This window comes from Periplaneta americana, chromosome 13, assembly GCF_040183065.1.
Source record: "Periplaneta americana isolate PAMFEO1 chromosome 13, P.americana_PAMFEO1_priV1, whole genome shotgun sequence".
Lineage (NCBI taxonomy): Eukaryota > Metazoa > Arthropoda > Insecta > Blattodea > Blattidae > Periplaneta > Periplaneta americana.
Genome location: NC_091129.1, coordinates 48,631,238 through 48,657,840, shown reverse-complemented (window position 1 = coordinate 48,657,840; position 26,603 = coordinate 48,631,238). Strand labels below are relative to the sequence as shown.

At 33.3% G+C, this 26,603-nt stretch overlaps 1 protein-coding gene across 3 annotated transcripts in view; it reads left to right on the top strand.

Annotated features, from left to right (window-relative positions):
• Nucleotides 1–26,603, top strand: part of LOC138711865 (cyclin-L1-like) — a 196,650-nt gene that overhangs the window by 54,636 nt on the left and 115,411 nt on the right. The gene's annotated exons all lie outside the window — the stretch shown is intronic.

Below are 26,603 nucleotides of genomic sequence, written 5' to 3'. Positions count from 1 at the left end.
AAGTCTTGGTTTGGTCATTTTTATATAAAGCCTACAGTCACATATATTCAAAATGAATTTGCTAAATTATTTTTCATTCAGTAATATTTCTGAACTTTCTTCCTATGTTATTGAAGTGCATTTACATATGATTTCTAATGTGAATTACTGGGATCTTGGTTACTTTTAGTCAGTTATTATTGTAAAAATGTAGAATTTGAGAAGAAAGAAGGAATAGGTAGGTAAGAATTTGTTGTTTCTCGACTTGAGAAAATAAAATTTCACATATCTTGTGGCACTTAACTTTTCACAAAAAATGATGAAAGCAGTCTAAAAGTTCTGTATTTGGGAGGACAAGTCTAATTATCTTACATTCAACTTTATGCCTAGTTAATCTGTCCAAGTTTTATGGATTCCAGTGGTTTTTCTGTCCATATCATTACATATATAATGGCTTCATGCATGCTATACAGTTTTGTTTTACATGTCCCTTAATTTTTGTTCTCATGTTGACCTGATGTTTTTATCAGAATCTAAACTGATCTCCAGAACACAAAATTACTGATCATAATTAAAATATATAAATAAAAAGCAAATGTGAGTAAAATAATATTTTATTGTTGAATGATTTTAAAACCTGAAAACTTGAAAAACTCTCCTACTTTTACTTTTATACTATACTTATGTTTCGTACATTGTTACGAGTTTTGCTGTTTTGTAGGGAATTGTTTTTAATTAACTCATAATACAGTCATGTCAGAATACCCAGAACCTACTGTTATATTTCGTCGACTTTTTGTGATTGGTATATGTTGACTTGGTTTTAATTCTTAGTTTGAACATAGAAGTAATTGCTGTGTATGGAGAATAGTTTTCTGTTAGATATTGGAGAAAAAAAAAAAAAAGATTAAAAGTAAAATGTAACGAAAGTCTGTGTGATAGGAAACTAAAAGTTATTGAAAATCTGTGTTGAAGAAAATTTATGCCTCAATAATAGTTTTGGAATTTCGAATTCTGTACACATTATGCTCATTGTGTTTATTAGCAATATTAGTCATATTCACAATGTAAACAGTTAAATACTTGGTAGTCAGCTGTTTGTCTGTTCTAGTAAAATATAGTTAAAGATGTATCTCTCTAAATAGGAAAGATCCAATAATAATAACGTTGATATATGAAAGTGTGAATGGTATATTCATGATGAGAGCTTTTGAAGATTTTATTTAGAATCATAACTGAATACTAAGTTCTACATAAAACTATATGTTTATTGATATTCAACATAAGGTGATTAGTGAAGACATGAGGATTTCGTAGCTTAATAATTTATTAAAGTAGACTTGCAAATTAACTTTCAGTTAAGCATTACAATCTATTGCTCACATTGTTTCAATAGTTTAGAATAATATTAACCAAAAAAGCTTAATGACATGTCAACTTTGTGCACACTCAAATTCATAATTATAGTGAAAGATTAATTAATATGTAGGAATTGAGCAATTATTAATTTTATTAGATAAAGTAAAATCGAAAGAGAAAAAAAAAACATTGTCAGTTGAATTGTGGGGGGGGGGGGGGGGACAGTACATCTCCTGTCTGGAATCTGTAAGCACAAGTGATGTCATGTGGTTTGTTGACACAAGATATGTGGTGGGAATATATTACGAGATATGAAAACATTTATCACATTCTCTTACCTACCTTTAATCACTGTCCTGCTAATTGGTTAATGCAGTACATACTCACTAGAATTATGATCACAACACTATATGATATATTTATTTCTACAGCTCTTATTCACTAATGTTTGCCACCACTTCTCTGTATTCCGGCTTCCCATAACCTTCTAATTACAATTTCAATTACAACTTTTATAGACATGTGCTGTCTCCTTATTTTTCCTTTACGTTACTACTATACAGCACTGTATAATACTAAAACATATAGTGTATTTAACTTTAATAGCAGAATGCTGGACACATCACTTTTATCTAAGCAATCACACATTGAACTAGGGATGATATGTATGTAATACAGTAAATGCTTGTGCATGTGCACTCGCTACTATACAGACATTTAACAGTCACTGTACTTGCAGATTCCAGGTGGGAAGTGCACTAACGAAATGATTACAATATACAAACTTCTGCAACAGCATTGAATAAAAGTTAAAAAAAACCACATATAACATGTTCATTTTCATTTTAATAAATTCATATGAAATTACCATACTTTTTTTTTTTTTTACAGTGCTTCAGTTCTTACAGTAAAAGCTATTTTAGGAGTGGCGAAATACTTAAAGAGTAGTCTTATGAGGGTTGTTCAAAAAGTAAATCTTCATTTTTTTTTCTCAGAATATATTTAATAAAAATTGTTGCAGTTTGATGACAATGTAAATGAATATTTCTTCTGTTTTTCTACAAAATCTCCATCACATGCAAACTACATTAGTGTAGAATGAGTCCATGTATTTCTTGTCGATACCAGCTCTTGTCCTGCGTGCGTAGCTACTTCCACATTGCATCAATTACACTGTTGTCACTTTCAAAATGAATTCCATGCAAAGCTACTTTAACAGACCCAAAGAGGTGGAAGTCTGACAGTAACAGATCTGGGCTGTAGTTTGGATGGAGCAGCGCTGTTCAACCCATTTTGGTTTGGTGCCAGATTTGTGGACTTGGTGTGAAAGTGTGCATTGTCATATTGGAGCAATATTTCTTCTGAATTCTTGACATGTCAAACTCGTCAGAAACATTTCTTGAGCTCGTTCAGAGTGTTGATGTATTCCTTTGAGTTTATGGCTGCTGCTCTTGGCATCACATTCACAAGAAGGACTCCTTCATAATCCCAAAAGACAGTAACTATGACTTTTCTATCAGAGGTGGCTGTCTTGAACTTTTTCATTCTGGATGATTAAGGATGATGCCATTCCATTGATTGCCTTTTTGCCTCGAGCTCAAAATGATGCCCTAAGTTTCGTCACCTGTAATGATCTGGGACAAAGGCCCTTTGGCTTCAAAGTGCTCTGACAATTCAGAAAAAATGTTTTTTCTCTGCAGTTTGTGGTCTGCAGTGAGACTCTATGGAACCAATTTTGAGCCTACTTTTGAATATCTGAGAGTCTCAATAATTGAACAAACACTTGCAATGCTTACTGACAGCTGTAAGACTAATTGTTGTGTTGTGCTCTGCCAATCCACATGAATGACATTGGCGTGATTCATCATGTCTGGAGTGTTGGCTATGGCGGGGCTGCACCAAATGGCAGATCTTGGATTTCGGTTTCTGCACTTCCTGATGCATGAACTCTTGAGTTCACCGGCCAACAGTGCTATCAACTGCACAACTACCATACATTGCACACAAACATTTGTGGATGTTCACCACATTTTTGTTTTCGAGAACCAAAAATTCAATTACTACTTGTTTTTAACAGGAGTCGCCATTTTAATAGTTCACTACAGCTCCACCATCTGTTGGAATGACTTGGAACTTGGCACATGTGCAGAAGGAACATCAGATTTAAAGCCCTCAAAAGTGCACTTGTCTATCTTTGATAATGATAGAAAAAAAAGTGAGGCATTAGTTTGAACAATCCTCAAATAAATTTCTAAGGTCAGGATGAAGCAGTTTAACATTTGTACCAGTAATATCTAGCATTTATTTCTTAACTTTGTTATGCTTGTAATAACCATCAAGTTAAAGTACTCACATTATGCTTTTTTTGTATAGATAACACATATATAAATAAAATCACAGGTTTCTAGGGCTATGTATAGCAGGGGTCTTCAATTATTTTTGCCTGGAGTCAGAATTGATGGTAATATTGCATTATAGGGGGCTTTGAGATCCCAACTGAGTAAGACAGGTGGTGATCTTGCTTACAATGATCGGTTACGCCATATAATTGTATAGAAGTGTAGATATAGATATAGAATAATTACAAGAAAAAGTAATTTTGGCATAGACTATATTAGTATCATGTTTTTTTCTTTTCAATCAGTGAAGTTTGTAGATACAATACATTCCATCAGAAACAAATTCTTAGAGCAATGATATTTTAAATTCAGTAACAATATGCACGTTTCAAATATAAAATTCACCCACCCAATCTCATCAGTGATAGAAGTGGCATGTCTTGCTTTGTGAAATCTTTTCAAAGTCCAGAATGTACGAAGTTCCAGCAATGGTTATGTAATCCCACAAGTGTTGATTAGTTATTCTGGATCTGAAACTGTTCTTCACAAAATTCATGTTGGAAAAGATACTTTCACACATAAATTATGTCGACCCAAACATTGTCAGCGCATATTTTGAAAATTTTCGCAAGTCAGTGTATGAATCACTATCAAGAGAGAGCCAAAATGACGCATCAACTTTCTCTGCCTTTTCCTCTGTCATCTGCATTTCTGTCTGTAATGCAGCCTTGTGAAAGATGCATAATTTGGTTGCCAGAAGATTGACTGATTTTTTTTTTTTTTTTTTTACAGTCTGAAAAAATGTCTTTCATTTTGTTAAACTGCACGAACTGTTCATGAAATTCTCTCTTCAGTTGGCACAAAGGAAAAAAAAATTTCAACAAATCTTTGATACAAGATACTGAATGAAGTTTGGGAAAATTAATTCTTTCCTCCTTCAGCTCTTCAATGAAGACACCTAACTTAGCTTAAAAGAGTCGTATAACATCATGCAGTTCATGTACCAATTTTCCTGGTCCCTGTAAAATAGTGGTGAGATTATTTAGGAGGTAAATAATGTCACTTAAGAAAACAACCTGCTGGATTGATTCTTTGTCATTGAGGAAGTTGATGAATTGACGTTGCTGGTTACTGTCTGGACCGGAGTTCACCAGTTGAAGACCCCTGATGTATAGTGCTGCTTTCATTTAAATATTTCCAACCTTTATAATTATAATTTGGAATATATTGATACTACAGTAAGATACAAAATAAAGTGGAATGCTCGGAACAAGTTTGTGATTAGATGTGAAAGTATGAAGCCTGTCCTTTCACTTTTTTTTTTAAAACATGTTTCGTTCATATTGATTCTGTTCAGAGTGCATTTCAGTGAAAATAACATACTGTTAAGTGTAGGAGATTGTTGTAAAAGAGCCATTGTACTAAAGAAGGAAGATCTCTATCGCTACATTATGAAAGGATTGTAACATTCAATTGAAAGTATCACTAGAGCTGTTAGATGCATCAGAGAGACAATTTATCAGAGAGGCCTGAATCTTGTCAGAGCGGGGCCACAACTCAGAAGGATGATAGATTCTTAAGTTTGCAGATGCTACAAAATTGACTTTGGCAAGAGTGTGTGGATGATTAGGATAAATCTCCAGAAATCAAATCTGTACTTACAAAGATATTCCTCAGGGCCTATGTTGTTTTAAGCACCATCATGCTGTATGACATGAATTTGAAAATTATTATACCAACTGAACAGGTCAGTGGACTTAATGTCCTGTTCAGTGATGGGTATCATGTAGTGTGATGGTGCTGTAATAACAAAATTACTCTGGCAGATATTCTTGACTGCAGGTTTTTGATCCATGGAAATGTCTCCTAATCATTATATACACTCACTTCTGCTTCATGGGCTTGTTGGTGTCCATTTTGAAGTTGGGTGGCTGGTTTGTGGCTGTACTCTGACTTGTATCCTGGAAAATTAATTTGTCTCTCTGATGCATCTAACAGCTTTGTGGAAACTTGAAATTAATGACTGAACCTTTTCCATTGTATAGTGATAAGATCGTCCTTCTTCAATTGGTGCAAAGGCTCTTGCATAATCATGTGGACTAAGCATATTATTCACATTGAAACCTACTCTTGACTGTCAAGCTATGAACGAAACATGTCTTTTTCTTAGTAATCTCCAAAAATATTATCCACTCTCATAAGAGAATGGAATAAGTTGCAAAATGTTTACACAGATATACCACTGACAATGGTAATAATCTCACCTTGGTCAAAGACAGAGCCAAAAAATCAGTAGTTGTTAAGCAATAGTTGGAAACTCAGTTTCTCTTCCAAAAACCCTCAGTGAAATCTTAAAACCGATAAATTGTGTTTGTATGAAAACAGACTTCACATTTTGACGTTTAATCACAGAATTGCGTATATTTCCAAGTGTTTCACTATTTTTACACCTCAGTATATTAGAAAATATACTTTTGATGAACTACTGGAACTAACTACAAAGACGTTACTAATATAGGTCCATGCACTCCTAGGGCAAAATGAATGTTACAAATTCTCCCTCCCCCCATGAGTTAGTATCTTGTGTAAGAGAATATAAATAACATCATTGAGGTACTGGTTTCAGTAACATTGGTAAAGAGAAAGTTTAATTGTAGTTAATGTAATTCATTATTAGAAATTATAGTAATCTTAAATCTCAGATGACGTAATTTCATCTTAGCCTATTATGTAAAATATATTACAATTCGTATAATAGCTCTTCATTCATAGTGGAATTAGACATTATGCATCTATTTACAGTGTGAAGAAAAGTTCTTCTGCATTTTGTTCCTTTGTTAGTGGCTTTTGATGAAAAAAAGTCATTGGACCAACTTTAATAGTCCATATAAAGAAAACTACTTTATAATGTAATTTGTATAATGTTGTGGAACATTCTGATTCCAATCAAATATCCCCTTTCCCCATAAAATGTACAGCTAAGGAATTAATCACAGTACATAAATGTATTCATCACATTAATTTTAATTAACAACAGAACATAGTCTGACCGAGCAGGTTGAAATGATAGTTGTATTTAGGTAACATTTACAACACACCAGCCATGTTGGGATGTGTGATGTTGCAATTATGTGTACTTATTATTTATGATGAAATCAGAATATTGTCACTGTGCCTCCAAAATCCACTATGTGCATTTAAACAGATTTTTCATGAGAAAGAAAAATAACATCACTTTTAATTCCCTTGATTTTCAAAGCTACCTCTGGTATAATTTCAATTGTTACATGAAAAATGACGAAATTATACCGAAAGTAGCTTTGAATATCCAAAAAAAGGGAACTGTTGGAAAGGTTTTAATTATATTGTTTTAGTTGGAATGGATGAATTAACTGTTGTTGTTGTTATTATTATTATTATTATTATTATTATTATTATTATTATTATTATTATTGCATAAGATGATTTTACACTCCCTGGAAGCTAACTTTGCAAAAGACTTCAATAGTTTGTTAAGAGCTATTTACATAATTGTTATTTATTACGAATTATAAGTCATTTCCATTTTCGATAGGTTGTTTCATATCTAACATGCTATAATTATAAATTTTTCTGGTGGATTAGGTTTCCATTGTATTGTTACCAGTCTTAATATAAATCTTGTCTGTCAAATGAAATAATTTAGTAATTTCAGTGTGTCTTAAAAGTTCGGTTGTTTTATTTTAAATGTATTTTCTTGTTAAAATTGTCGTTACTGACTGCCAGTAAAATGAGAGTGTAAGAGTATACAGACTAATTCTACTGGTGTATTGGTATCTATCTTGTAAATTTTGTTACAAAAAACACTGTACTTGTATGAGTAGATAAGGTTGGCTGGTGTCCTGTAGCATTGTAGTTTAAACAATTTTCACTTGCTGTAGATAATATGAACTACTACTGCATTATCTAAACAACAAAACTATTTACAGAAAAAAAAAAAAATATCAATTTATGAATATGAACAAACTGAACAGCAAATTCCGTCCAACTAATTATTGTAAATGGTAAGGAAATACAAACAGCAAAACAATAGCCCACGAGTTTAATACCTTTTTTGCAGTATAGCACACATTAAGCAGAACAAAGAAAGAAAATTTTCAAGCAAGAAATCAAAAGACTATGTGTGAACAAAAGAAATTCAACAAACAAAAACAATATTTACAGAGAATTTTACCACCACAAGCAATTTGTTCCTTAAGAAATGGAAAACAACTAGGAGCAGACAACATATTTTCAAAATTCTTAAAATACCTAGAAAATAAAGCCATCTAAAAATCGCTATCAATATATAATCAAATATGGAACTCAAAATAAAATCTCCTACCTAGGTGGACTAAAGCAATAATCAGACCAATATTGAAACCTAACAAAAGTAAAAAAAAGAAATCGCCGCATACCAACTGTCTATGCTTGCAAACAGTCAAGAAAGGATGATTTCGGTCATATTAAACTGTTATTTAGAAAAACACAACCTACATTAACCAAGAAATAAAAAGAGCCTTCAACAAAAACGAGAATGTGCTGCAGTTTTTTTAGATCTGATAGGAACTTATGATGCAATTTGGAGGACTAAATTACTTTATAAACTAAAGAGGATGAACATAAAATAAATGTTGGAAGGTTCAAAAGATTTCTACTACAGAGATGGATCTCAAAAAATATAAATAATAATAATAATAATAATAATAATAATAATAATAATAATAATAATAAAGATTTGTTTAACCTGGCAGAGATAAAGCCACAAACAACTTATAAACAAATAAAAACTGACCTCCCACAAGGAGCAGTAACAAGCACTACTCTGTTCACCATGTACATCGGCTTACCAAAAGTACTAAAGTCAATACAGAGTTGTTTCCGATCTCTGATAACGAATTTGAATGGCATCATGTCCGTCAGGAATCACAGCGACAGCTGAATTATGTGAAAAGGCTAGATTTTCTTGGGAATTTCTGCAGTGAGCCACCGTGCACTCTATGAGATCACTCACTACTGGTCTATCACCTCGCGCTTTAGTTCGGATGTTGTGTGACTCCTGATGCACATGATGTCATTCAAATTCGTTATCAGAGATCTGAAACAACCCTGTAGAAGGAATTAATCTTAGGATGTTTACAGACGATATGATATTATGGACTAAATCAAAAACAAAAAAGATCAACACTCTACACTAGAAACCAGGATGAAGAAAGTTATAAGAGAAACATACATTGGTCAACAGAAAACAACAAGCAAAATAATACAAACAAAACATATCAGTTCTTTTTGATGAAACATAAAAATACAGATTTTAATGTTTCAATAAATAACAACCCCTTCCACATATTATAAAATACAAGTTACCTAGGAATACAACTGAACAACAAAGTAAATTGGAATCATTGATAGGAACCCCCCTCCCCTCCCCCTAAAATAATCTTTACATAAGTGGAATCACCAAATAGAAAATATTGCTGATGAAGTGACACGTAAATCAGTATAATCAAGAGAGTAACATGGGGAAACTCGCAAGAAACATTGAACAACACAAGACTAAAAAATTAGAACAAGCACAAAACTTTTTGTGACTGATATCAGGAGCAGCCAGTACAACACCAGTAGCAGCATTACAACTTTATTCACAACATAAACCCATCATGAAAGAAATAAGACAGCAAGCAGCAATAATCTACCTTAAAATCAAATCTTTCCCAGATAACAGAACCTACATTAGACGAACAAAAACAAAAACAAACTGAATTTGGATCATTCTAAAGTTAAGGGCATATTTGAGCACCTACAATTTAAAAAAATAAAAGTATCATTTTTTTGAAACAAATTATGTGTATATACTTCCATGCACTGTTAATAAAATTTCTGATTTTGCTCTGAAACATGGAGGTGACTCTGAATGTAAATCAGCTTCATGTGTACAGATTTTGTTACAATCTTCAATTAATTAGTACTCCACCGTATTATTAAAAGATAAGCTTACTTTCTTAATTTTACAAGATTTCTGAGAAGTAGTCATAAATATAGTAATATGGTAAATAGGTCTAATTTAAAAATTTCTTAATATTATGTAACATAAAAAGGAATAAATAGCACAGTTCACATGCATTAGGATGTTATTACAGTTCAGACTTGCCTTTAAATGATGAATAGTGTTATACTGATGCCTTATATATATATATATATATATATATATATATATATATATATATATATAATTCATGAAAGAATATGTGAAAGTTGAGAAAATAGTTATTTAAGTAGGCCTAGTAATTTCATTTGTTTCTTTCCCTATTTTAATATCTTTTACCAATTGTTTTGTATTCACTTTTTCTTTTTCCACTGTTCTGCTTTTGTTACTTTATCTTCAGATAGAATTGGTTGTGGTTGCTTGTTTCTAAAAATTATTATGAGTACATATTCTCTCCAAATAATTTGTCAGTTTTATTTAACAACAACACAAGGATACTGTTAAGTCATGGGCACTACGAAACTTGATTACATTCTGTTGAGCTACTAGGGTTACCAGGTCTCCTTCACACATTGGGGGGGGGGGAGAAAAAAAAAACAAGACCGACTTAATGAAAATCACTAGAAATTGTAATTTGAAGTTCTTTTATTTACTATACCATGAGATTATGCAGATAAAGTTTTATTGTGGCTACAAGTACATTACTCTAATTGTTTATTTATACAGTTGATCCCCGTTAATTCATATGCAGTTAAAGTGGGGGGAGGGGTGGCATTGAACCCAGGAATACAAAACAAATAGCCTACTTTACTAATGTTATTTACATTTTTCTGGGGAACATTGAAGAAAAAATGAACCCGTTTTTCTACATCATTGCCATCTTACTTTGAACTTGCAAAAATTGTTCTCTAGTTTCACAAAGTTCCTCACATAGCTTATCAACATTAATATGTTTTTTGATTTCAAAGACTTCAACAGCAACCTCAAAATCATCAAATTTTAACTGACCACTTGAAGAAAAGTTTAATAATCTTGAACATTTATTGTTTTAACTGAAATCATAATTGGTATTTAAATACAGGGTGGACCGCTCGAATGTACCTAATTTCAATTGTATGTGACTGCTAAACGTTGAAGATAGAAACCTACAGTATCGTTTATATGAAAGGAAAACTCATCAAGTTTCGATATGCACATCACCATATTTCTGCGTGAGCTCCAGATGTTACTGCGATATCGGGGCGATGAATGATTTCTTGCCAAGCATGTTGGAGCATGTCTTCTGGAATGCTCTCAATATCCTCTATATGCACTCCCGAAGATCACGAAGGTCTCTGACTGGGGTGGCGTACAGTTTATCTTTGACGTAGCCCCAGAGAAAGAAATCGAGCGGTGTTAAATCCGGAGATCTGGGGGGCCAAGCGATCGGTCCTCCCCTACCAACCCAATGGCCAGGGAACACGTCAAAAGTCGTACGAACGTCATTGAACCAGTGTGAAGGAGTGCCATCTTGCTGGAAAAGGATGTTAGGCTGCAGGTGTTCAATTTGTGGAAAGAAGAACTGCTCCAGCATGTCAAGATGTGTGGTACCACACACAGTTTTCTCGGCAAAGAAAAACAGTCCAATCACCTGCTGCTGTGACAAACCGCACCACACATTTAAATTGGGACAATGTCATGAACGTGCTCTTCTATAGTGTGAGGATTCTGCGATTCCCAGATCTGCAAATTATGCCATTTCACTTTACCTGACACATGGAATGTGGCTTCGTCCGAGAAGAAAATCTTGAACATAAAATCAGGATCAATGCCGAGACGGTCTAGCATTGTATTGGCGAATTCCACTCATTTGGGTTTGTCATCTGGCTCCAGACATTGCATTAACTGCACTTTATATGCATACAGTTTGAAACGTTTGTGGACAATTTCATTGCAGTGTTGATTTTGTACTTAAAGTTCCCGTGAAGCTCCTCTTAATGACTTCCGCGGGCTTCGCTCATATGTGGCTTGAACATTTGCAACCATTTTATCGGAAGTTTTACGACCACCACCATGCTTCTTCAACACCGATCCTGTAGCTAAAAATGAATCGTGCCACTTTTTAATGCTTTCAGCAGTTGGAGCATCATGGTTAAACACTCGCTGTACTCCCTTTGAACTCTTAACAATTGATTTAAACTCCCCATATCACAACACAGTTTGTGCTTTCATCTGCAGTGTCGCCATTTTGACAATCGATACAATCTACGAAAAGAAACCTTCTACCGACAGGATTCGAAACTTGAGTTTTCCTTTCATATAAACATTACCATAAGGTTCTATCTTCAACTGTCTGTAAAATCCTCAACACTTTTAGGGACAAGTGCATTTTTTACTAACTGTTCACAGTTTGTCCTGGCACAACTGATTTTGTTGCAATATTAGAATCATGGAATAATGACCACATTAACTTGTTACTACAGTCCATACTATAACTATAATTATGCCTAATGCTATGTATGGTATCATGCAGTTACATTGTCATACTTCGGTTTCTTCACATTGATAAAATAACTTGATTATGTATTTGTTTCCATTGTTCAATTCTCCTTCTGCTGATAACCCTTATGCTATACATGTTGTTTGACATTAAATTGGCGGGCATGACTTACAGAAAAATCCTTGTTGCACACTTTACAATGCTCGCAAACCTGTGATGAAGCTGGAACCACTCATTTGTACGTTTCTTGCCATTTTTTCAAATACATTTGCTTATATTGTAGTTTTCTTTTCTTTGGTGGAGTATTTGGAGAGCTGCTGGACACTGAGCATGAAGGGGAAGCTTGATTCATCTCATCAAGTTTAACAAGTAATGACTGCAATGAAAATAAAAATATAGAATTGACCCAATTTGAACTAAAACCTTTATTTGAAATAATAGATTAAGTAGACTTTAATAAATGTAATACTAATACTGCCACTAGCCTTACCTCACTTATGGCCAGTTTCAACAAACACAGCACACAAAATCAGCACAAATGGCTTGTTAACAAACAGGTCATATAATTTTAACGAGATCTTTAAAAGTTGACTGTTTCACCAAGCTTTGTTCATTTAAAATTAACATGCGTTTATTAACGTGGAGATTTCGTACATGTATCTCATACAACTACGGCTTCGAAATCACGAATTTCATTGGTTACTTATGATCATGGCCAACTTTGTTTTGTTTGGCATGAGGAAACATTGATAGGCAAACGAGTAATTTTAAAAACATCTAAAAGTTCTTAGTTCTTGGTATTCTTCCTAAATACATTATGTTGTCATACTGTAATTAAAAACAAAAAGACAGATGGAATAATGTTAAAAAAAAAAAAAAAAGAGATTTAGATTTGGGTAACATGAAAATGAATTAAATAGGAATGTAGAGCAGTTAAATGGTAACTTCAAAAGGAAATCTAAGAAGAAATTTGGAGACGATAAGGTGAACAGCTTCAGAATTGATGCCACAATTATATACATAACATTCTCAACAGTTGTTCTTAGGCCTAACTTTAGGACGGGAAATCGCCTCTTCCATAAATTGCATATTACTTTTCCATTGTATTTCATGCAGATTTATGTACCCTGATACAATTTTGCCTTGCTTGTGTGGCAGGAGTCAGGGGAGGTGTCATTAAATTGGATTTTAAGGACTATCCATTGTCTCCTAAAAGTATACCTCTTTGCACCTTTCCCATTTCGGTGAAACTAGCACTGAGGTAGTTCTGGTGATTTCGGAAGTGAAAAATCATTGAATTTATAAGGAATTTTTTTTTGTGGACATGCAGTTGTTCATATATACTAGACATAAAGAAACTTAAAGTAACCAAATGCAACCTGTCACAGATTCGTATGTGCAAGGTGTATAAACCGAGTACAAAGAAAACTACATCAGTGCTAGTTTCGCCACAATTTCTCTATGCAGAGCTTTTGTATATGAAATTGTTTGAATATTAAATGAAAAATAGGATCTTCTTTTGCAGAACTTTCGGCCATATTATTGCCAGGAGATACGATTGGAACATGTACACAATCTATCGTGTCAGTGACAGGAAATTTAGCTATAGGCCTTTATAAAAATAATGTATTGTGGTCTTAATGTTGATAGTACATCTGATACTTTATGCATATATCTATACAATACAGCTTTCGACACCCTGTTTATATCATCAATTACTATTTCAAAACTTCCCATAACATAAAATATTGAAACGAGAAGAATCTATTGAAGAAGCTTTAAGTGGGTGATTCTTATCTGTCGTATTCTAACCTATATTCAGTTTCTTCTAGAATCATTCTTACTAATTTTCTTAATGTGTAGCTTTCGAGGAATTCTTTATCACTTAACATTCGGGATAAGGATTTTGAAGTTTTATTACCACACATAAGTTCGCCATTTTGTTGAAATTCTAAATAAAGAATTTCTGCATTGAATCTGCCATGTTGTTGACTTCTTAATTCATCCTTATTGTTCTAACTTGACGAATTGGGTCCTAATAAAATAACGAGTTTAAAGATGCGTTAGCAATAACGATGCTTGGTGAAACATAAAAACCGACTAACATATCATTAAATTATTTAACAAGACGTTATAATGATAACGAAAGTTGGTGAAACCGTCATTAGTATTACACAATTTTATCTTGATATAACAATGGCTGTGACTAAAACCTTTAAGAAAACACTTCAACTCAAACTATACTGAGAATCAACAGGAAACTATGAGGACACGACTCATGAAATATATCCATAGATCCCTCTATCCTTTTGAACCAGATTAACAAACTCTTTATCTTTATGCTGTTGCTGTTGCCAACGATTTAAAATAAATATGGAAGATAGCAGTGCCATCTACCACAAAACTTTAAATTATATTTTCGTGGCCATTTTAAAATAGATTTTTTTGCTGCTAAGTAAATAAATGGAAGAAGGCATTTTACGGGAAAAATAAACTTGTAAGACGTAAAAATGAAGTAAAAAACGTACAGCTTACGAGAAAAAATTAAGACCTCACAACCCTATGAGCTGCTGAACAGTCATTATGAAATTCTCATTTTTCACACATAAACATGTGTTTAGGCATTATAACCCAGAGAGGCTGCAATACACAAAATGTGGAATAAGGCATTTCATAGTCATGACTCGAACATCTTGTGTAATACTTTTAAATTGTCTTTTATGATTCTCCTTTACTTCTTTACTTCATGCAAAGTTACATCCCTTTTCCTCTAGCACTAATCTGATTAGACCTACATCATCTCTTTCAAAATGTGTATAGATTCATTTTTTATGTTTATTATATAATATTTCATATCATAACTTCTTTTCTTCATTTTTTGTTTATTTTATAATATTTAGTATCATAACTTCTTTTCTTAAAAAGTGTCTTAACTTTTTTATTTATTTATTTATTTTTTTTTTGTTCCTGAAGGCTTTTTCACATATTAATATTTTAAGACACTCAAGACATCGTTTTTTTTATTTTACATTGATAACTCTTGACAAAGCTTTGACGAGCTGTAACGTCTATAACAGATTTATTTTCCTTGCAATTGAGAGTTATTTGGGGAGGAAGCACTTTCCCAAACTGAAACTGCCTGACTACTTTGAGGGATACCTTTTCACACCCTAACATTTGTATAACTTTTGAATGTGGTGTGTCTCTTTGGGAGTTTTCTTTAATTGATCAATAATGCCTTGCTTTGTTAGTTTCCTTCAGCTTTTATTTTAGTTTCTTAATTTTTTGTAAGCCTTAACCCTATATTAATTCACTCGCTTTTGCCCTTCTTTTCTGCTTTTGCTAGGTTCTGCTTCTTCAGTGTTTCCACTAGCTTCTCTAGCACTAGCTGGGATAGTAGGCCTATCTTCCTCAAATCTTTTGAAAAGAACTTCTTTCTTTTGTCACATACTTTTCAGTCTTGTTCATACAATTCTTTTGAGCTCTTTTTGATTGATCACTTAAGTCAGATATGGTCTGAATTTTCACAGTTTCTTTTCATTTATTTATGATACCTTTCTCGTTCTTTTTATTTAACTTCTTCATAGACTGTCATATTATATCTGATCCTCTCTCTAAGTACGTTTTTATTCTGCTTATCGTTTTTTCCTTCTGAGTTCTTTTTCATGCTTGTCACTTTGCTCATATTTACTCTCATTTACAAATTACTTTTAGAAAACTTGAAAAATCATTAGGCCTACCACCCTCACAAAAGCCTGCCATCAATCCCTATTCAGAGCAAGATTAATCCACCTCTCTCAAATTCATTTTAATATTATCCTCTCATGTACGTCTCAACCTCTCCAAAGGTCTTTTTCCATCAGGTCTCCCAACTAATACACTATACACATTTCTGGATTCACCCATATTTGCTACATGCCCTGCCCTTATCAAATGTTGGGACTTACTTACAAATGGCTTTTAAGGAACCCACAGGTTCATTGCTGCCCTCACATAAGCCCGCCATCGGTCCCTATCCTATGCAAGGTTAATCCAATCTCTATCATCATATCCCACTCCCTCAAATCCATTTTAATATTATCCTCCCATATATGTCGCAGCCTCCCCAAAGGTCTTTTTCCCTCCGGTCTCCCAACTAACACTCTATATGCATTTCTGGATTTGCTCATATGTGCTACATGCCCTGCCATCTCAAACATCTGGATTTAATGTTCCTAATTATGTCAGATGAAGAATACAATGCATGCAGTTCTACATTGTGTAACTTTCTCCATTCTTCTATAACTTCATCCTTCTTAGCCCCAAATATTTTCCTAAGAACCTTATTCTCAAACACCCTTAATCTGTTCCTCTCTCAAAGTGAGAGTCTAAGTGTCACAACCATAAAGTACAACCGGTAATATAACTGTTTTATAGATTCTAACTTTCAGATTTTTTGACAGCAGACTAGATGACAAAAGCTTCTCAACCGAATAATAAGAGGCATTTTCTATATTTAACCTGCGTTTAATTTCCTCCCGAGTGTCATTTATATTTGTTACTATTGCTCCAAGATATTTAAATTTTTCCACCTCTTCAAAGGATAAATTTCCAATTTTTATATTTCCATTTTGTACAATATTCTGGTCACAAGATATAATCATATAGGCTACTTTGTCTTTTTGGAATTTACATCCAAACCTATCGTTTTACTTGCTTCAAGTAAAATTTCCGTGTTTTTCCTAATCATTTGTGGATTCTCTCCTAACATATTCATGTCATCCGCATAGACAAGAAGCTGATGTAACCCGTTCAATTCCAAACCCTGTCTGTTATCCTGAATTTTCCTAATGGCATATTCTAGAGCAAAGTTAAAAAGTAAAGATGATGGTGCATCTTCTTACTTTAGCCTTCAGTGAATTGGAAGATCATCAGACAGAAACTGGCCTGTACAGACTCTAGTGTTTGTTTCACTGACACACATTTTAATTAAATGGACTGGCTTCTTGGAAATACCATATCGGATAAGAATATCATATAATACTTCTCTCTTAGGCAAGTCATATGCTTTTTTGAAATCTATGAATAATTGATGTACTATGCCCTTATACTCCATTTTTCTCCAATATCTGTCAAATACAAAAAATCTTGTCAATAGTCGATCTGTTTTGCCTAAAACCATATTGATGTTACCCAATTATTTCATCTACATGTGGAGTTAATCTTCTCAAAAGAATATTGGACAAAATTTTGTATGAAGTTTTTAGTTGAAGATCGTCCCAGTCATTTCTATTTGGCCTATTTCATTTCTACATTTAGTAGTTGCCCAAAATAGTTTTTCTATCTGTTCAATATGAAATGAGAGTCTGCAAGCAAGTCCCATTTTTCATCCTCGATCACATTTACCCTTTCCTGATATCCTTTTTGCCCTTATATAAATCTCTAATATTTTTATTCTTACTATTTGTTTCTATCTCATTCCGTTTCTCCTTCAAGTAATATCTCTCTTTGTTCCTAAGTCTACAACTTACTTCCCGTCTTTCATTGAAATAATTATTTCTATTTGCCTGGAGTGGATCCTGCAAGAATTTCAATTTTGCCTGTTCCTTCTTTCTACTACCATGGAGCAATCCTCATCAAACCATGGTTTCTTTTTTTTTAGTTTCATGCTTTGCTCTGCTTAGCAACAATTTTGATTTTATCTCTGATATTTTTACATGCGTTATTAATATCTAACTCCTTCTCAACGTTGTTGGAATTTTCCAAAGTGGCAAACCTATTTGAAATTTCGACCTGATAATGTTGCTTAGTTTCCTCATCTTTTAATTTCGAAATATTGAATCTCCTAATATTATCTTATTGCTGTACTCACTTCACTACTGATAGTCTTTCTCTAAATTTTCCAATTACCAAATAATGGTCAGAATCACAGTCTGCCCTTCTGAAGGATTGTATTTCTACTATATTAGTATGTCTTCATTTATCTATCAAGATGTGATCTATTTGGTTGTGTGTCAATCCATCTGGAGAAGTCCAAATATATTTATGTATATCCTTATGTGGGAATGTTGTCCTTTTCACAATAATTAAATTTTTTGTTGTGGCGAAGCTGACTAACATGTCTCCATTATCATTACTAGTTACGTGTAAGATTTTTCTTTCCAATAGTCATCCCATCTTACTTTAGCATTGAAATTCCCCCCTAAAATCTTCATGTGATATTTAGATAACTGATCAAAAGTGTGTTTCAGTTCCTCATAGAAGCTATCCTTTATATGATCGTCTTTCTCTTCTGTAAGGACGTGAGCATTTATAACTATGATATCGCACCATCTACCCTTAAGTACTGAATACGACAACATGTCACTGATAAATTCAACCTTTTTTACTGCTGAGTTTATTCTATTATGAATGAAAAATCCTGTTCCTAATTGGTGATTATTGCTGCCTTCCCCATAGTACAAGTAATCCCCTACTGGTGATATGCCATTCCCAGCTAATCTAACCTCCTGTACATCCACAAAATCTATTCTGTATCTAGCTAGTTCTTTGCTACTAATGGTACCCCCTCCTGTTCTTGAAAACTCGTGGCATTCCAAGTACCAAATCTCATAACCATAACCTTATTCCTTTGCTGTGGTCATGCCAAAGAATCAGTCCCATTCTGAGGCTTATGTTGGGGTTGTGTAACATATTGGTTCTTCTGATATACAGTTGTGAAAACTGGTTAATCAAGGCAAAAGATAAATCAAGAATAACTGCGGCAGAAATGAAATACTTGCGAAAAACAGCAGGTTGTAAATGAAATGACTACAAAACAAATATAGAAATTTTGAAAGAATTGAGAATGACATCAGCCTTTGAACAAATTTTAAATTATAAGTCAAAGTGGTTACAGTATATCAACAGAATGGCCCACGACAGATATCTTGGATTACTAAAAAATTGCACCCCGGCAGGTACAAGAAACCCAGGAAGACCATTGAAGAGATTTAATCTCTAATATGAAATTGGAACAGGCCAATCTGTGGCCCAACTCCTTGAAAGCTGCATGATGATTATGATGATGATGATGATATTTAGTAACAAGCTCTTTTTACGGTGACGGATTATTAGCCCTTCACCCTATCCCCAAGCTGGAGGACCATCCTTATTGGCTGTACGCAACTGCTTATTCAATATATTCACAACTATCCTCCATATCTGGAGGCTGTCTCCTCTATCTGTAACCTGAGGATGCGCCATGCCCTGGTGATTAGGACCTGCAATACATAGTTATATTCATTATCATATACAGAAATTAAAAGAAGTAATATCTTTTTCATCTGCATCTTTCTCCAGCATATATGGAAAATTTTTCATATATTTTTATACCTTGAACTAAATATGTAATGAGACATACTATCATGACAAAATAATAATTGAAAAATCTGTTATTAAAATTTTGTTTGTCATCATGATTACTGTCACCTTCATGGGAAGCTACTTATATGGAGGTGGCATTTCATGTTTTTCCTAATCTGTATGTGAACCATAACCTCAATTCCCATGTTCTTTTGTTTATGAAATTAAAATTTAATTTCACACCATTCTATCAAAAAGTCCAATGTCTCGCTAAAATAGTTTAGGCCATAAAGAGGTAATCTCAGCAAAAACGGTTTTACAGTTTGATTATAAAATTATAATGAACAAGGGAACATTTAATGACAGTGTGTACAGTCAGATTATAAGGTGGCTGCTGCAAGCATCTACTGCAATAATATCTCATTGCTATTGTGAATCTAGTGGTCTTTTTTAAGAAACTTTCGTAATTTCAATGAAGGTGACCAAAGAAATAGTTACACATATTCACAGAAAAATCTACAGCCACCTATCTAATAATGGGAATGTTTCCTTTTTGGATTTTCCGATAAGTATAGGAGTTCCAGTACACAGATGTTGCTGTAATCATAATATGTTAAGAGTAATCTTGAATTTATAGTCTTAGATATAGTGTAAGACAGAGGTAGTTACACCCATAATGGGGATGTTTCTTTTTTGCATTTTCCATTAAGTATGGGTGTTTCTGTATACATTTGTTGCTGTAATCATTAGGTTAAGAGTAATCTTCAAGTATAGTCTTAGATATAGGCAGGGACAGGTATTTATGGAGATTAATTTTATCATTTGTGTTTTTTAATATTGGTTTCGGCAGAGATTGTTGGAGATTGATTTGTACTCTTGGTGGAGATTAATGGAAATTTTGGAAAATACAATTATTTTGGAATTGGAGTATTAACTCAGTATGAATATTACTTTTCAAATAATTAAATTTAAAGGTTCGTTGGATTCTGGTAAAGGTGCGGTATGGCCAGTAGACAATATGTGTTGGATTGAGACTGTATTTAACATACTTTCATTAAAAAAGAAAAAAAAAACTTGCAGCCCTCAAATTAACACTTTCAAATTATTAGTGAAATGTTGAATTCTCCGTCTTTTGAGTTCACTAATGTAGTCAGAACACCTGGAATACCATGTAATGTAGCCTACTTGGATATATAATAAATTCAAGTGAAAAAAAAAAAAAAAAACTCAGAAATGAAATTTGCTATAAAACGACGCAATAGTAATAATTCGCGAATGTCTTCATATTTTGCTATTAGAACTCTATTTCGCAATTTGTCACTATTGTTTTATCCACTTATTAATCAGAATCACTTAGTTCGTAAAGATTAGTAAAAATCTATTATATATATATATATATATATATATATATATATATATATATATATAATGTCGTAACTTTCGCGATTTCCATAAATACCCGGCCCTGGATATAGGGCAAGATAGAAACCCATGAAAGTGACATTGTGCAGTATTTTAAAATTTTAACAATAAATCTGTAATATTTAAACCTTAATAATACAAAACCATTACAAATGTTTTTCTATTTAATAGTGGTCTATTTTTATTTTAACTCAGTGTTTTCGCGTAAAGAGTAAGCTCTCCAAATCTGCCCTTAATTTTAGAATGGTCCATTTATCAAAGCAGTGACCTAAATATTTCCACAGAGGTAGGTTAGAAATAACATTACTATTAGTATCTCCATTCGAATATCACACATGAAATATTTACCTCAATTTAATAGATTAAGTGAAAATAGACGAATACTCAGTTGAAGAGCTAAAACAAATATCACTACTAACGATAGAAAGAAGATATTCTTTAACAAACTGGTTACATATATACACAGATGGTTCATTGCAAAAAGGAACACTCCTCTTCTCTCACTCATTGTATGTCAGTCGGTCAGCACAAGAGGAATTTTGATGCAGAAGTGGAAGGTATAAGGTTTGTCTTAGAACAGCTCACCTACAAAATAAACAAGTATAACAAAACATTGGACTCCAAAATCACCATATAAGCAGTATCTTCAAATAACCCATTAACCACAACAATCACTGAAGTGAGGAAGTTAACCAAACTTCTAGAAAATCAAAAGAAACGAATATACTTTCAATGGATACTGTCTCAGGAAATGACACCGCAGATCTTCTAGCAAAAAAGGCAATACTCTCCAAAAAAAAAAAAAAATACAGAAAACAAATTCACCAAATCCTCTCGTGCACAGTAAAAGCTAACATGGAAGGAAAATGAAGAAATCAAATTAGTCAACAAGCACAAGGGAAGATTTAGGCAAACATCAGTAAAATCTGGAACAACAACTCTTTCATAGATCTAGAAAGGAGGGCATAGCTTTATTTCGTTTAAACTTAGGACATTATTTCTTAGCTGCCCTCCTCCACAATATTGGAGTGTATGAAACAGATGAGTGTACCCTCTGTAAACAAGGATCAAGAATAGTGTTTGGCCTCTTTTGGGAGGCAAGAAGAATAATGGTTAATTGCTCTCAAATTCAACTATTGGAGAACAACAATTTATTTTTCTTTGTTAGCAGATTGAAAACCTTATTTACTATGGATAGAGATAATTAAGAAAATTGATTTTTTTTTTATTTAAAGCCTCTTATTGAAGTATTTTTTCCCAGTTGGAGGAAAAACTTTTTTTATTAAAGTATAATAGTATAATTAATTAAATTGCTTGAAACATAGTGAAATCTTATGCTTGTACAGAAATGTTCTGTTTTAATATATTGTAGTTACAGATACTGAAAATATTGAAAATTATTACACAAATCAGAAGATAACATATTCATAATTACATATACTGTACTTGCACTACATTTTTTACAAACCTCAGTGTTTAAGAATTCTGTGTTATCATAAACCTTAGAGAAGTGTGTATACTCTGTTATAGATTGTAAATGGTCCCCATCAAATTTTGAATTTCATGAGATCTGCAATCTGTATGCTGCAGTAATATTAATACACAATACATTTTATATAGATAAATTTCTGTGTGTATATGTATTCCTTGCAGATGTATTGTTAGATCTCTTTGGTATGCAGAAACATTTGCAGATTTTATATTCTTCACTTCGAGGCCTGCTTGTATAGTCAGTGCTTAGCTAAAGGATGCAACACTTACCAGTTTTCTGGTCAATCTATAAACCTGATGATTGGGACATGTAGTTCATGTTCATTTTTTAAATGTAGTACAGTAAACTGTTATTCAGAACTCTTTGTTTTATGTTAAAATTTCTTTTAGTAATTGTAACACTAATACAAACACAGGCCACAGTATTTTGACACTCATGTGGTTATCCAGTAGAATAATGGCGAAAGATACTAACTTCTTAAATGAGTAAAATGGATATGAAGATCTGAAGTGTGAAATTGAACTCTTAGGCAGTTAATCCAAGTTGTGTGGGTCTCTTCAGTAAATTGTCCTGCTGATAGAAGTTGGATCACTGACATCAGTTGGGTTGTAATTTTAATTTAAATGAAGAGTCCTCTAATAGGCATCTAGTATTATGATGTATTGCAGTATATTTATAGAGAATTCATTGATTTTATGATTTGGCATTCCATGAAACAGTTCTTTCTTCATTTTATGCAAGATATTTAATTAACATAAGGATTTATTAGATGATTTTATTGTAGCCTATATGATTTTCCTTTTCAGAAATAATTGTATTTTTTAAGTTAAGTTTGGTGTTTCCTGGCATTTATTCACCGCAAAAGTTTTTGGTCTTGTTATATGTGCTGTTTGTATTGCTCTGTGTCATATTTGAATTATTCTCAATAGTGTCTGTAGGTGAATAATTTACAACTTTAAGCAGTTGAAACTTAATTTAAGTTTTACATTTTTATCACTTGCTGCAAAAAGCTTTCTAAAAAAATTCTAGATCAATTTTTGTGAAGATATGAAGCATATATGCTCATTTTCATAAAGAAAATTATGGTAACACAGCACAGTACAAGCACATGCAGTTGTTGTGCTATGATATGAACACAACACCTGTACAAATTCGTCAGGGAGTGAAATCAGTTCCTAGTGTTGAAAGACTGTTTCTGCATATGGTAACTGGATTTGACTCTCTGGTGGTATAAGTTAGAGGATGGCGGGAGTGTAAATGAGGGATGGGCCCACTTCAGTGCTAGTGAACATTTAACCTTTGCTCAGAGACTTTTGTACTTACTTTCCACAGATGTTTGTTCGCACATCAGTCCTCCGGCCAGGGGCTGATGGTGGTGAGTTGGCATAACCGGTACCGTACATTGAAATGTAAAACACAGACAGCCATTGAGGGGTTGGCATCCCCTCTGCTGAACAGAGACTGTGGTTCAACAGCCAAGGCTATCTTCCTCCCCAACAGCTCGCTGCCAGAACACCAATTATTTAATTTCTCCTCAAGTTTCTCTTGTTGATTTGTTCTTGTTTGTTTTCGTTTGTTATTGCTGGTAATATCTGCAGGCCTCAATGGTGGAGAGATCTGTATGAGAGATCACTTCCTGTTCTGACCTGTTACTGGTGTGACACGGTAGATAGCTATCTCGCCAATGTGTGCAATATAGTATATAAAAAAAAATTATCTATAATCAGATATATTTTCTTACCATCTTATATAGAGGTGAAAAAGTGCTCGAGACATACAGAGTGAACTGTAAATAATGTCATTAATTTCAGGGGAGATATTTCAAACAAAAAAGTTTAATACAATTTTCCTCAGTTTTGCTTCCTTTTCGAGATAAAAGTTATTTTATATGAAACATTTCATGGCGTGTTTTGGGAAAGCCATTGGTTTAATTCCCAATATGCTCAATCAGTTTAAGAGAGCAGGTTATTATGATAAATGATTGAAAGAATTTTAGGTTTGTCCTTTAAATGTGCAGAAATTTGATCCGAACAAATGTAACATTTTTAAATTCCTTTTCATAATGAAAAGTGACATTTGTTCAGATCAAATTTCTGCACATTTAAAGGACAAACCTAAAATTCTTTCAATCATTTACTGTCATAATACACTGCTCTTTTAAATTAACTAAGCATATTGGGAATTAATTCAGTTGCTTTCCCAAAACACTCAATGAAATGTTGCATGTAAAATCATTTTTCTTTGGAAAAGGAAGCAAAAACGAGCAAAAGTGTATTACATTTTTTGTTTGAAATATTTCACAGAATAACCCCTTGAAATTAATAACGCTACTTATGGTTCACCCTGTGTGTGTGTACAGGGTGTATAAAAACTAGACGGTAAAAATTTAGGAATGTATTTCTCATGTGAAGAGAAGAAAAAAAAAATGTATTACAGTGTGTGTCCAGAAATGCATAATTACAGAGTTATCAGACTTACCATTTGGAGTACTGTGTTCATGTCATATGAAATGTTCAAAGTGACTACTCCTGCCTGAATACAGGCCTTCGCTCATCTTTCCATTGAATGCTGAACACATCAAAAATGCTTGGTGTTGTGTACCCATATGACAGGTTGCCACAATGCATGCACTGTGAGTTAGTTCATAATGCACAGCAGTTGAATACACCAAAGGCTTTAATTGTTCCCAAAAGTAAAAGTCTAAGGGGTTACAATCAGGAGAGCGAGGTGACCAAGTAGTTGGTCCACCTCTACCAATCTAGTGCCCAGGATAATGTGCATTAAAGTTCCTGCATGTAGAAAGATTGAAATATGCAGAAGAACCATCATGCATGAAGAACAGCTGTCAATGGGATGTTAGTGGCATGTCTTTCAAGTAATGAGGCAAAGTATTGCGTAAGGAATCTATAGTTTTGTCCAGTAAACCTGTTCAGAATAATGTAGCATCCCAACAAGCAGTCGTCAACAATGCCTGTCCAGATGTTAATGGAGAACCTCTGTTGGTGAGATGATTGGATAGTTATATCGGAATTTGTGTCTGCCCACACGTGCTAGTTGTGAAAAGTCTGGATTCCATCCCTTGTGAATGTTGTTTCATTCGTGAACAACATAACAGCTGATTCCAGGACTTTGCTCCACAATTTTTACAACAGCTTTCTCCTTCTCAGGAGTTTTACTTCTTGCCCAGTTCTTGGTGAGCGTGCAAAACTTCCATGTTCACATAGGCGGTAATGGATTCCTTCAAATGTTTTTCAGTCAGGCAATTTGCACATTGGATACAAGCAACGCTTCCTCAAAGCATCCACGAAACCATACATGTAATAAGTACGTGCAAGTTCTTTGTCTGTGTACATTACAGCAGACTGAAAACTACAGACAACAGACTTAATGCAAACCTATCAGATACGGGTACTCAACTTGAGACTACAGGAAATTATTTGCTGGTGTTAAGAAGTATTCAGTTCAACGTCAATTTAATTTGCAACATGATTACTCATGTAACAATTGTAACCAGTCTCTTGCATTCTTGTCCAACGATCAAGGCATGTCGGCATGCACTAACATTTAATAAATGTTCGGACAACTCTGTAATTATTTATATCTTGACCCATACAGTTTTTTCTTCTCTCTACTGTACTGTATATTAGGAACCATCTCTGAAGTTTCACTGTCTAGTTTTGTTACATCCTTTACATTGTTGTGAAGGAATACACTAACAAAATCTTTAAGAAGCAGTGGGTAAGTTACAGTAATTTAAAAGAAATTATATACATATTTTTATTCTGTTTTGGAAACATCGAACATTTCGCCACAGAATAATAATGTGTTAAATTCATTTTTTTTTTCTCTGTAGAATATTTTTACATATACATAGTCTGAAATTTTGTTCCTATTTGTGTGATTACAAGACAAAAAAGTCTGTGTTGCTTCACATTGGTGAAAGAAGCTACCGTGCATGCTTATATCTAGATCTATTGAAACTGGGGTCTCCCAGATGTTTCAGAGTAAGTGGCTAAAAATAGTTGCAATATTGATTTATCTTTCAGAGAAATGTATTTTTAACATTCCCGAATGAAGATCAATTAGTCTTTATATTTCATTGAGCAAATATTTAATTTAAATAAAACTGTCAGGTATAGACATGCTGTATAGTCACACTTAGGCATTGCATTTAGATGGAGTATGTTGCAGTTAACAGATAAGTTA